Source organism: Schistocerca nitens, chromosome 9 (assembly GCF_023898315.1).
Source record: "Schistocerca nitens isolate TAMUIC-IGC-003100 chromosome 9, iqSchNite1.1, whole genome shotgun sequence".
In the NCBI taxonomy this organism is placed as follows: Eukaryota; Metazoa; Arthropoda; class Insecta; order Orthoptera; family Acrididae; genus Schistocerca; species Schistocerca nitens.
Window position 1 is genome coordinate 84,334,673 of NC_064622.1, and position 11,665 is coordinate 84,346,337.

An 11,665-nucleotide genomic window follows, 5' to 3' on the forward strand; every position below is an offset into this window, starting at 1 on the left:
GAGGCAGGATTCGATCCTGCGACCGTAGCAGCACCGCGGTTCTGGACTGAAGCGCCTAGAACCGCTCGGCCACAGCGGTCGGCATGTGTCCACAAGTTACCTACCAGCGATGTCACTGGAATCGATAGTAGTCAAGCAAAACCAATTGGGACACATCAGTTCCAAATTCTTTTTTGTTTCTTTTGCTGTTTGCTCAATGTACAGATTGAATAACATCGGTGATACGCTGCACTCTGTCTCACACCCTTCTCAGTCACTGCTTCCCTTTCACTGCCCCTCGACTCTTATAGATGCCATCTGATTTATGTACAAGTTGTAAATAGCCTTTCGCTCCCTGCATTTTACCCCGACTATGTTCAGAACTCCCAAGAGAGTGTTCCAGTCAACATTGTCAAAAGCTTTCATAGATATGCAAATGCTATAAACGTGGGTTTGCCTTCCTTTAACCTATCTTCTAAGATAAGTCGCAGGGTCAGTATTACCTCGCATGTTCGTACGTTTCTCCGGACTGCAAAGTGATCCTCCCCGAGGTCGGCATCTACCGCTTTTTTCATTCTTCTGTAAAGAAGTTCATTACATATCATCAAAAAATCATTAAAAAAGAAATTTTATAAGAATTATTCTCCTACAGGCGCATTACCGTTCTTTGAGATATTATAAACAAAAACACCTGCGTCATCCAGATGTCTTTATACCCTTATTACCACTTACATCTCCTGTCGGTGCACTGCCGTCGTCTTCACATCTGAACACTTTTCTGTGTCAAGCAGACGTCCGCTTAATAAAGTACATACACACATCTCCTATTGGCGCATTTCCATCGTCTTTGTAAGGAAGAAAAAAACAGTTGTATCATTCAGATGTCCTTAGACACTTATTACAACTTACATTTCATATCGGCATTTTGTCGTCCTCTGCACTTTTTAATACTTTTATGCGTCATACAGACGTCCACTTATTAAAGTAAATAGCTACAAAAAAAAACCTTTATACACATATGACACGGACTTGGAGACGAGGAATCCTTTTCCACTCACTTAGCTACGGGAAACAGACACAAGCGACACACGACAGCAACAGATATCTGTGATTCCGTTGACTGTGGTGTGGTCTTACATGAGATGACTTTCAGATTTTCCCGATTCGTCCTTCGTTAAATAACTGCCAGTCTCCATACTTCAGTGTCAGCATGCAGGAACGGTACAATTTTGTCTATAAAAAATCTTAAATTAATTTCTTAATAAATCTAAACAAAAAATGAAACACATACATGATTATTTTACGTATTAATATAAATGCGTTTGTTGCGAGGGCATTGCTGGTAACATTCTCAGAGTGTGTTTGCTCGCCAACGACATCTGTCGCTAATAACCCATTACTTCTGTGCCACACACTGCTACCCAGTGTATTCTCTATTGATATTTAAACGTGGCGCACGCCAAGACGCCGTATCATCTGTGTCATCACGCAGGATTACTTTGTCGGCTTTGCTCATCATTTCTAAAGTATATTTCAGTACTTATGTTTCATAAAAAATCTCATTTCATATTAACTTTACGTTTAGGACTAATTTTGTCACATATATTTTCTCGAGTATTAATTATTATTATTATTACTAGTTGTACCCAGCATGCGTTGCAATGTCACGGAAAGAAAAAAAAGTGTTTCATTTTGTAATTTGTTGATTGAAGTGCTTTTGGGTACACAATATTTTTGGTTTTTACATCTGGTGCGTATACGAATAAATCAGACGGTTTCCCGACGCGCGAGCGAGAATCCACGCACTTGTAGTGGTTGCCCCTACTTCTTGTTGATGGTCACTACAAACGCAAGACGCACCGGCAACTGCAAGCGTTTGAACTCGAATGGCGTATCTGTTGGCATAATTAAGACACGACTAGGAACATTTACATTTCTTATTCGTTTGTTATTAATAGCAAATACGGAAAGATCTTGACCGATTAATCTGACATTTTGGCACCACGTTACACTCGAATACGCCCGGGATTATATATACTCTTTTTCAATACGTTTGCGAAATATGTTGCGAATAACTTTAGCAGTAAAGAAGTAATAAAATAAAACGTCATGACTGATGCACAGTCAAGTCGTTTAAATATCTGGGCATAACGTTGATGATGACTAATGACCATAGATGTTAAGTCCCATAGTGCTCAGAGCCATTTGAACCATAACGTTGATGTAGTCGAATTAAGTCGGGGGTTGCTGAGGGAATTAGATTAGGAAATGAGACACTTAAAGTCGTAAAGGAGTTTTGCTATTTGGGGAGCAAAATACTGATGATTGTCGAAGTAGAGAGGATATAAAATGTAGACTGGCAATGGCAAGGAAAGTGTTTCTGAAGAAGAGAAATTTGTTAACATCGAGTTTTGATTTAAGCGTCAGGAAGTCATTTCTGAAAGTATTTGTATGGAGTGTGGCCATGTATGGAAGTGAAACATGGACGATAAATAGTTTAGACAAGAAGAGAATAGAAGCTTTGGAAATGTGGTGCTACAGAAGAATGCTGAAGATTAGATGCGTAGATCACATAACTAATGAGGTGGTATTGAATAGAATTGGGGAGAAGAGGAGTTTGTGGCACAATTTGACTAGAAGAAGGGATCAGTTGGTAGGACATGTTCTGAGGCATCAAGGAATCATCAATTTAGTACTGGAGGGCAGCGTGGAGGATAAAAATCGTAGGGGGAGACCAAGAGATGAATACACTAAGCAGATTCAGAAGGATGTAGACTGCAGTAGGTACTGGGAGATGAAGAAGCTTGCACAGGATAGAGTGGCATCGAGAGCTGCATCAAACCAGTCTGAGGACTGAAGACCACAACAACAACAACAACGTTGCAAAGCGATATGAAGTGCAACGAGCATGTGAGAACCGTGCTAGGGAAGGCGAATGGTCGACTTCGGTTTATTGGGAGAATTTTAGGAAAGAGTGGTTCACGTGTAAAGGAGAGAGCATAACGATGCTGGTGCGACCTGTTCTTGAGTACTGCTCGAGTGTTTGCGATCCGTACCAGGTCGGATTTAAGGAAGACATCAGCGCAATTCAGAGATGGGCTGTTAGATTTGTTACTGGTAGGTTTGAACAACACGTAAGTGATGCAAAGACGCTTCGGGATCTCAGATGGGAATTGCTGGAGGGAGGGCGACGGTCTTTTCGAGAAAGGCTATTGAGAAAATTTAGAGAACCGGCGTTTGAAGCTAACTGCCGACCGATTCTTCTGCCGCCAACATACGAGGGCAGTTCAATAAGTAATGCAACACATTTTTTTTCTGAAACAGGGGTTGTTTTATTCAGCATTGAAATACACCAGGTTATTCCCCAATCTTTTAGCTACACAACACTATTTTTCAACGTAATCTCCATTCAATGCTACGGCCTTACGCCACCTTGAAATGGGGGCCTGTATGCCTGCGCGGTACCATTCCACTGGTCGATGTCGGAGCCAACGTCGTACTGCATCAATAACTTCTTCATCATCCGCGTAGTGCGTCCCACGGATTGCGTCCTTCATTGGGCCAAACATATGGAAATCCGACGGTGCGAGATCGGGGCTGTAGGGTGCATGAGGAAGAACAGTCCACTGAAGTTTTGTGAGCTCCTCTCGGGTGCGAAGACTTGTGTGAAGTCTTGCGTTGTCATGAAGAAGGAGAAGTTCGTTCTGATTTTTGTGCCTACGAACACGATGAAGTCGTTTCTTCAATTTCTGAAGAGTAGCACAATACACTTCAGAGTTGATCGTTTGACCATGGGGAAGGACATCGAACAGAATAACCCCTTCAGCGTCCCAGAAGACTGTAACCATGACTTTACCGGCTGAGGGTATGGCTTTAAACTTTTTCTTGGTAGGGGAGTGGGTGTGGCGCCACTCCATTGATTGCCGTTTTGTTTCAGGTTCGAAGTGATGAACCCATGTTTCATCGCCTGTAACAATCTTTGACAAGAAATTGTCACCCTCAGCCACATGACGAGCAAGCAATTCCGCACAGATGGTTCTCCTTTGCTCTTTATGGTGTTCGGTTAGACAACGAGGGACCCAGCGGGAACAAACTTTTGAATATCCCAACTGGTGAACAATTGTGACAGCACTACCAACAGAGATGTCAAGTTGAGCACTGAGTTGTTTGATGGTGATCCGTCGATCATCTCGAACGAGTGTGTTCGCACGCTCCGCCATTGCAGGAGTCACAGCTGTGCACGGCCGGCCCGCACGCGGGAGATCAGACAGTCTTGCTTGACCTTGCGGCGATGATGACACACGCTTTGCCCAACGACTCACCGTGCTTTTGTCCACTGCCAGATCACCATAGACATTCTGTAAGCGCCTATGAATATCTGAGATGCCCTGGTTTTCCGCCAAAAGAAACTCGATCACTGCCCGTTGTTTGCAATGCACATCCGTTACAGACGCCATTTTAACAGCTCCGTACAGCGCTGCCACCTGTCGGAAGTCAATGAAACTATACGAGACGAAGCGGGAATGTTTGAAAATATTCCACAAGAAATTTCCGGTTTTTTCAACCAAACTTGGCCGAGAAAAAAAATGTGTTGCATTACTTATTGAACTGCCTTCGTACATTACGCGTAAGGACTGCGAAGGCAAGGTACGAGAAATTACGGCTCATACGGAGGCATACAGGCAGTCGTTTTTCCCCCGCTCTATTTGCGTGTGGAACAGGAGAGGAAATGACAAGTAGTGGTAAAGGGTGCATTCCCCCACGCACCGTACGGTGGCTTGCGGACTGTACAGGGTGAACCGAAATTCGCACACTCGGGCTTCGCAGCGCGACTCCTCACATCCCAGCGATAAAGAAAAATGTCTGTCACAAAATTTCGCCTGGCGAGTACATCCGGCAGAAAAAAGACGTTAAAGAGTGGCGATCAGGCAACACTGTAACAACATGTATGGTGACTACCCCTGTCAGCACATACTGCTTGTATCGTGTATTGGTGCAGCGTATAAAGTTTTGGGTTAACATGCAGGACGTAGAGAGTTCGAACCTGGGTTGGAGCGCATTTTTTTAATTGCTAATTTCATTCTGACATTTTATTCCCTAATATACATTCTTAGGTCAGGTGTATCCTAAATTTACAACATTTTGTAATGCTGAACATAACAAATACGTGGTTATAGAAATAAGAAATAGACATTTGCAACAAATGACCTGTCATAGGACAGAATAACTACAAAAACAATGTTGTTGTTGTGGTCTTCAGTCCTTAGACTGGTTTGATGCAGTTCTCCATGCTACTCTATCCTGTGCAAGCTTCTTCATCTCCCCATACCTACTGCAACCTACATCCTTCTGAATCTGTTTAGTGTATTCATCTCTTGGTCTCCATCTACGATTTTTGCCCTCCACGATCCCCTCCAATACTAAACTGGTGATCCCTTGATGCCTCAGAACATGTCCTACCAACCGATCCCTTCTTCTAGTCAAGTTGTGCCACAAACTTCTCTTCTCCCCAATCCTATTCAATACTTCCTCATTAGTTATGTGATCTAACCATCTAATCTTTAGCATTCTTCTGTAGCACCACATTTCGAAAGCTTCTATTCTCTTCTTGTCCAAACTAGTTATCGTCCATGTTTCACTTCCATACATGGCTACACTCCATACAAATACTTTCAGAAACGACTTCCTGACACTTAAATCTATACTCGATGTTAACAAATTTCTCTTCTTGAGAAACGCTTTCCTTGGCATTGCCAGTCTACATTTTATACCCTCTCTGCTTCGACCATCATTAGTTATTTTGCTCCCCAAAGTGCAAAACTCCATTATTACTTTAAGTGTCTCATTTCCTAATATAATTCCCTCAGTACCACCCGACTTATATATACTACATTCCATTATCCTCGTTTTGCTTTTCTTGATGTTCATCTTATACCCTCCTTTCATGACACTGTCCATTCCGTACAACTGCTCTTCCAAGTCCTTCGTTGTCTCTGACAGAACTACAAAGTCATCGGCGAACCTCAAAGTTTTTATTTCTTCTCCATGGATTTTAATACCTACTCCGAATTATTCTTTTGTTTCCTTTACTGCTTGCTCAATATACAGATTGAATAACATCGGGGAGAGGCTACAACCCTGTCTCACTCCCTTCCCAACCACTGTTTCCCTTTCATGCCCCTCGACTCTTATAACTGCCATCTGGTTTCTGTACAAATTGTAAATAGCCTTTCGCTCCCTGTATTTTACCCCTTCCACCTTCAGAATGTGAATGAGAGTAGTCCAGTCTACATTGTCAAAAGCTTTCTCTAAGTCTACAAATGCTAGAAACGTAGGTTTACCTTTCCTTAATCTAGCTTCTAAGATACGTCGTAGGGTCAGTATTGCCTCACGTGTTCCGATATTTCTACGGAATCCAAACTGATCTTCCCCAAGGTCGGCTTCTACCAGTTTTTCCATTCGTCTGTAAAGAATTCGCGTTAGTACACTGCTGGCCACCGTAAATGCAACACCAAGAAAGACAAGAGGTAGCACAATAAAATTTATTTTGTAGATAACATGTTGACCAAGTATCAAATGATTACGTTTACAGACGTCTGTGACATGTGGTTCCTGCCAGAATCAGTAGGCAGAGTAGCCGCCATTGTTGGAGATCACCGCTGCCACACGTCTCGGCATTGAGTCAAAGAGACGTTGGATGTGTTCCTGGGGTACAGCAGCCCAAGCAGCTTCCACACGTTGCCAAAGATCATCTGGTGTGGCAGCTGGGGATGTAATCTGGGTCACTCGTTGAGCAACCATGGACCACATGTTGTCTATCGGCGAAAGATCCGGAGAGCGAGCCGGCCAGTTAAGCAATTCAATCTGGTTATTGACGAAGAACCTTTGGACAATGCGTGCCACACGTGGTCGCGCATTATCCTGTTGAAATATGGCTGTGGCCGAGCCCTGAAGGTATGGAAGGACAACTGGCTCCAGCACCTCGGATATCTAGCGCCGGCTATTTAAAGTACCGGCAATGCGTACTAGAGGCGTGCGAGAGTAATATCCAATACCGCCCCATACCATAATACCCCCCCCCCCTCCATGAACCATGGACCTTGCCGTTGGTGGGGAGGCTTGCGTGCCTCATCGATACAGATAGCCGTACCGTAGGTACAACCACAACGGAGGGGTATCTGTTGAGAGGCCAGACAAACGTGTGGTTCCTGAAGAGGGGCAGCAGCCTTTTCAGTAGTTGCAAGGGCAACAGTCTGGATGATTGACTGATCTGGCCTTGTAACAATAACCAAAACGGCCTTGCTGTGCTGGTACTGCGAACGGCTGAAAGCAAGGGGAAACTACGGCCGTAATTTTTCCCGAGGGCATGCAGCTTTACTGTATGATTAAATGATGATGGCGTCCTCTTGGGTAAAATATTCCGGAGGTAAAATAGTCCCCCATTCGGATCTCCGGGCGGGGACTACTCAAGAGGATGTCGTTATCAGGAGAAAGAAAACTGGCGTTCTACGGATCGGAGCGTGGAATGTCAGGTCCCTTAATCGGGCAGGTAGGTTAGAAAATTTGAAAAGGGAAATGGATAGGTTAAAGTTAGATATAGTGGGAATTAGTGAAGTTCGGTGGCAGGAGGAACAAGACTTCTGGTCAGGTGACTACAGGGTTATAAATACAAAATCAAATAGGGGTAATGCAGGAGTAGGTTTAATAATGAATAGGAAAATAGGAACGCGGGTAAGCTACTACAAACAGCTTAGTGAACGCATTATTGTGGCCAAGATAGATACGAAGCCCACACCTACTACAGTAGTACAAGTTTATATGCCAACTAGCTCTGCAGATGACGAAGAAATTGAAGAAATGTATGATGAAATAAAAGAAATTATTCAGATTGTGAAGGGAGACGAAAATTTAATAGTTATGGGTGACTGGAATTCGAGTGTAGGAAAAGGGAGAGAAGGAAACGTAGTAGGTGAATATGGATTGGGGCTAAGAAATGAAAGAGGAAGCCGCCTGGTAGAATTTTGCACAGAGCACAATTTAATCATAGCTAACACTTGGTTTAAGAATCATGATAGAAGGTTGTATACATGGAAGAACCCTGGAGATACTAAAAGGTATCAGATTGATTATGTAATGGTAAGACAGAGATTTAGGAACCAGGTTTTAAATTGTAAGACATTTCCAGGGGCAGATGTGGACTCTGACCACAATCTATTGGTTATGACCTGTAGATTAAAACTGAAGAAACTGCAAAAAGGTGGGAATTCAAGGAGATGGGACCTGGATAAACTGAAAGAACCAGAGGTTGTACAGAGTTTCAGGGAGAGCATAAGGGAACAATTGACAGGAATGGGGGAAAGAAATACAGTAGAAGAAGAATGGGTAGCTTTGAGGGATGAAGTAGTGAAGGCAGCAGAGGATCAAGTAGGTAAAAAGACGAGGGCTAGTAGAAATCCTTGGGTAACAGAAGAAATATTGAATTTAATTGATGAAAGGAGAAAACATAAAAATAAAGTAAATGAAGCAGGCAAAAAGGAATACAAACGTCTCAAAAATGAGATCGACAGGAAGTGCAAAATGGCTAAGCAGGGATGGCTAGAGGACAAATGTAAGGATGTAGAGGCTTATCTTACTAGGGGTAAGATAGATACTGCCTACAGGAAAATTAAAGAGACCTTTGGAGATAAGAGAACCACTTGTATGAACATCAAGAGCTCAGATGGAAACCCAGTTCTAAGCAAAGAAGAGAAAGCAGAAAGGTGGAAGGAGTATATAGAGGGCCTATACAAGGGCGATGTACTTGAGGACAATATTATGGAAATGGAAGAGGATGAGGATGAAGATGAAATGGGAGATACGATACTGCGTGAAGAGTTTGACAGAGCACTGAAAGACCTGAGTCGAAACAAGGCCCCCGGAGTAGACAACATTCCATCGGAACTACTGACGGCCTTGGGAGAGCCAGTCCTGACAAAACTCTACCATCTGGTGAGCAAGATGTATGAAACAGGCGAAATACCCTCAGACTTCAAGAAGAATATAATAATTCCAATCCCAAAGAAAGCAGGTGTTGACAGATGTGAGAATTACCGAACAATCAGTTTAATAAGCCACAGCTGCAAAATACTAACACGAATTCTTTACAGACGAATGGAAAAACTAGTAGAAGCCGACCTCGGGGAAGATCAGTTTGGATTCCGTAGAAATACTGGGACACGTGAGGCAATACTGACCTTACGACTTATCTTAGAAGAAAGATTAAGGAAAGGCAAACCTACATTTCTAGCATTTGTAGACTTAGAGAAAGCTTTTGACAATGTTGACTGGAATACTCTCTTTCAAATTCTAAAGGTGGCGAGGGTAAAATACAGGGAGCGAAAGGCTATTTACAATTTGTACAGGAACCAGATGGCAGTTATAAGAGTCGAGGAACATGAAAGGGAAGCAGTGGTTGGGAAGGGAGTAAGACAGGGTTGTAGCCTCTCCCCGATGTTATTCAATCTGTATATTGAGCAAGCAGTAAAGGAAACAAAAGAAAAATTCGGAGTAGGTATTAAAATCCATGGAGAAGAAATAAAAACTTTGAGGTTCGCCGATGACATTGTAATTCTGTCAGAGACAGCAAAGGACTTGGAAGAGCAGTTGAATGGAATGGATGGTGTCTTGAAGGGAGGATATAAGATGAACATCAACAAAAGCAAAACGAGGATAATGGAATGTAGTCGAATGAAGTCGGGTGATGTTGAGGGTATTAGATTAGGAAATGAGACACTTAAAGTAGTAAAGGAGTTTTGCTATTTGGGGAGCAAAATAACTGATGATGGTCGAAGTAGAGAGGACATAAAATGTAGACTGGCAATGGCAAGGAAAGCGTTTCTGAAGAAGAGAAATTTTTTAACATCGAGTATAGATTTAAGTGTCAGGAAGTCTTTTCTGAAAGTATTTGTATGGAGTGTAGCCATGTATGGAAGTGAAACATGGACGATAAATAGTTTGGACAAGAAGAGAATAGAAGCTTTCGAAATGTGGTGCTACAGAAGAATGCTGAAGATTAGATGGGTAGACCACATAACTAATGAGGAGGTACTGAACAGGATTGGGGAGAAGAGGAGTTTGTGGCACAACTTGACCAGAAGAAGGGATCGGTTGGTAGGACATGTTCTGAGGCATCAAGGGATCACCAATTTAGTATTGGAGGGCAGCGTGGAGGGTAAAAATCGTAGGGGGAGACCAAGAGATGCATACACTAAGCAGATTCAGAAGGATGTAGGTTGCAGTAGGTACTGGGAGATGAAGAAGCTTGCACAGGATAGAGTAGCATGGAGAGCTGCATCAAACCAGTCTCAGGACTGAAGACCACAACAACAACAACACCATAATACCCGGTGCAAGACCAGTGTGGCGGTGCATAATGCAGCTGTCCAGCATCCTCTCTCCACGGTGTCTCCACACTCGAATCCGACCATCGTGGTGCTGCAGACAGAAGCGTGCCTCGTCAGTAAAGACAACGTCATTCAATTCTGCCGTCCACATCCGTCTGTCATCACACCATTGGCGACGGAGACGTCTGTGGTTCTGCGTCAATGGTAGACGAAGTAATGGACGTCTTGCGGACAGACCACTGTGCTGTAAACGGCGTCAAATGGTACGCGCAGACACTGGATGATGCGTTACAGACGCAACGTGCTGTGCTATGGTTCGGGATGTCACTGAGCGATCCGTCACTGCCATGCGCACAATTTGCCTATCAGCACGTGCAGTGGTGCACCGAAGTGAATGCGATCGACCACGTCGGTCCGTCGTACCCTCCTGCATCCAACGGTCACATATCCGCATTACAGTTGTTTGATTTCGTCCAACACGACTAGCGATTTCTCTGTATGATAATCCACAATCTCGGTAAGCCACTATCCTTCCTCTGTCGAACTCGGATACTTGATCAAAAGATGTTCGCTGTTGTCTACGAGGCATAACTGATCGTCTTGTGAAACAACCACAAGGTAAACACACGTGCCGAACGTACACTCGTCGAAATCGCCAAGCCTTAAATGGCGCTATGAGGTGGCGCCACAGGCGCGCGTGATGTGCGTCTGCGCTGAAATTCTAATCAGTTGCATATCTCATCGCTGCAAACCCATGGTGTAAATTTCACTTGATTCGGATGCTTCCTTCAGGGTGTTGCATTTACGGTGGCCAGCAGTGGATTTTGCATCCGTGACTTATTAAACTGATTGTTCGGTGACTTTCACATCTGTCAGCACCTGCTTTCTTTGGGATTGGAATTATTATATTCTTCTTGAAGTCTGAGGGTATTTCGCCTGTCTCATACATCTTGCTCAACAGATGGTAGAGTTTTGTCAGCACTGGCTCTCCCAAGGCCGTCAGTAGTTCTAATGGAATGTTGTCTACTCCTGGGGCCTTGTTTCGACTCAGGTCTTTCAGTGCTCTGTCAAACTTTTCACGCAGTATCGTATCTCCCATTTCATCTTCGTCTATATCCTCCTCCATTTCCATGATATTGTCCTCAAGTACATCGCCCTTGTATAGGCCCTCTATATACTCCTTCCACCTTTCTGCTTTCCCTTCTTTGCTTAGAACTGGGTTTCCATCTGAGCTCTTGATACTCGTACAAGTGGTTCTCTTTTCTCCAAAGGTCTCTTTAATTTTCCTGTAGGCAATATCTATC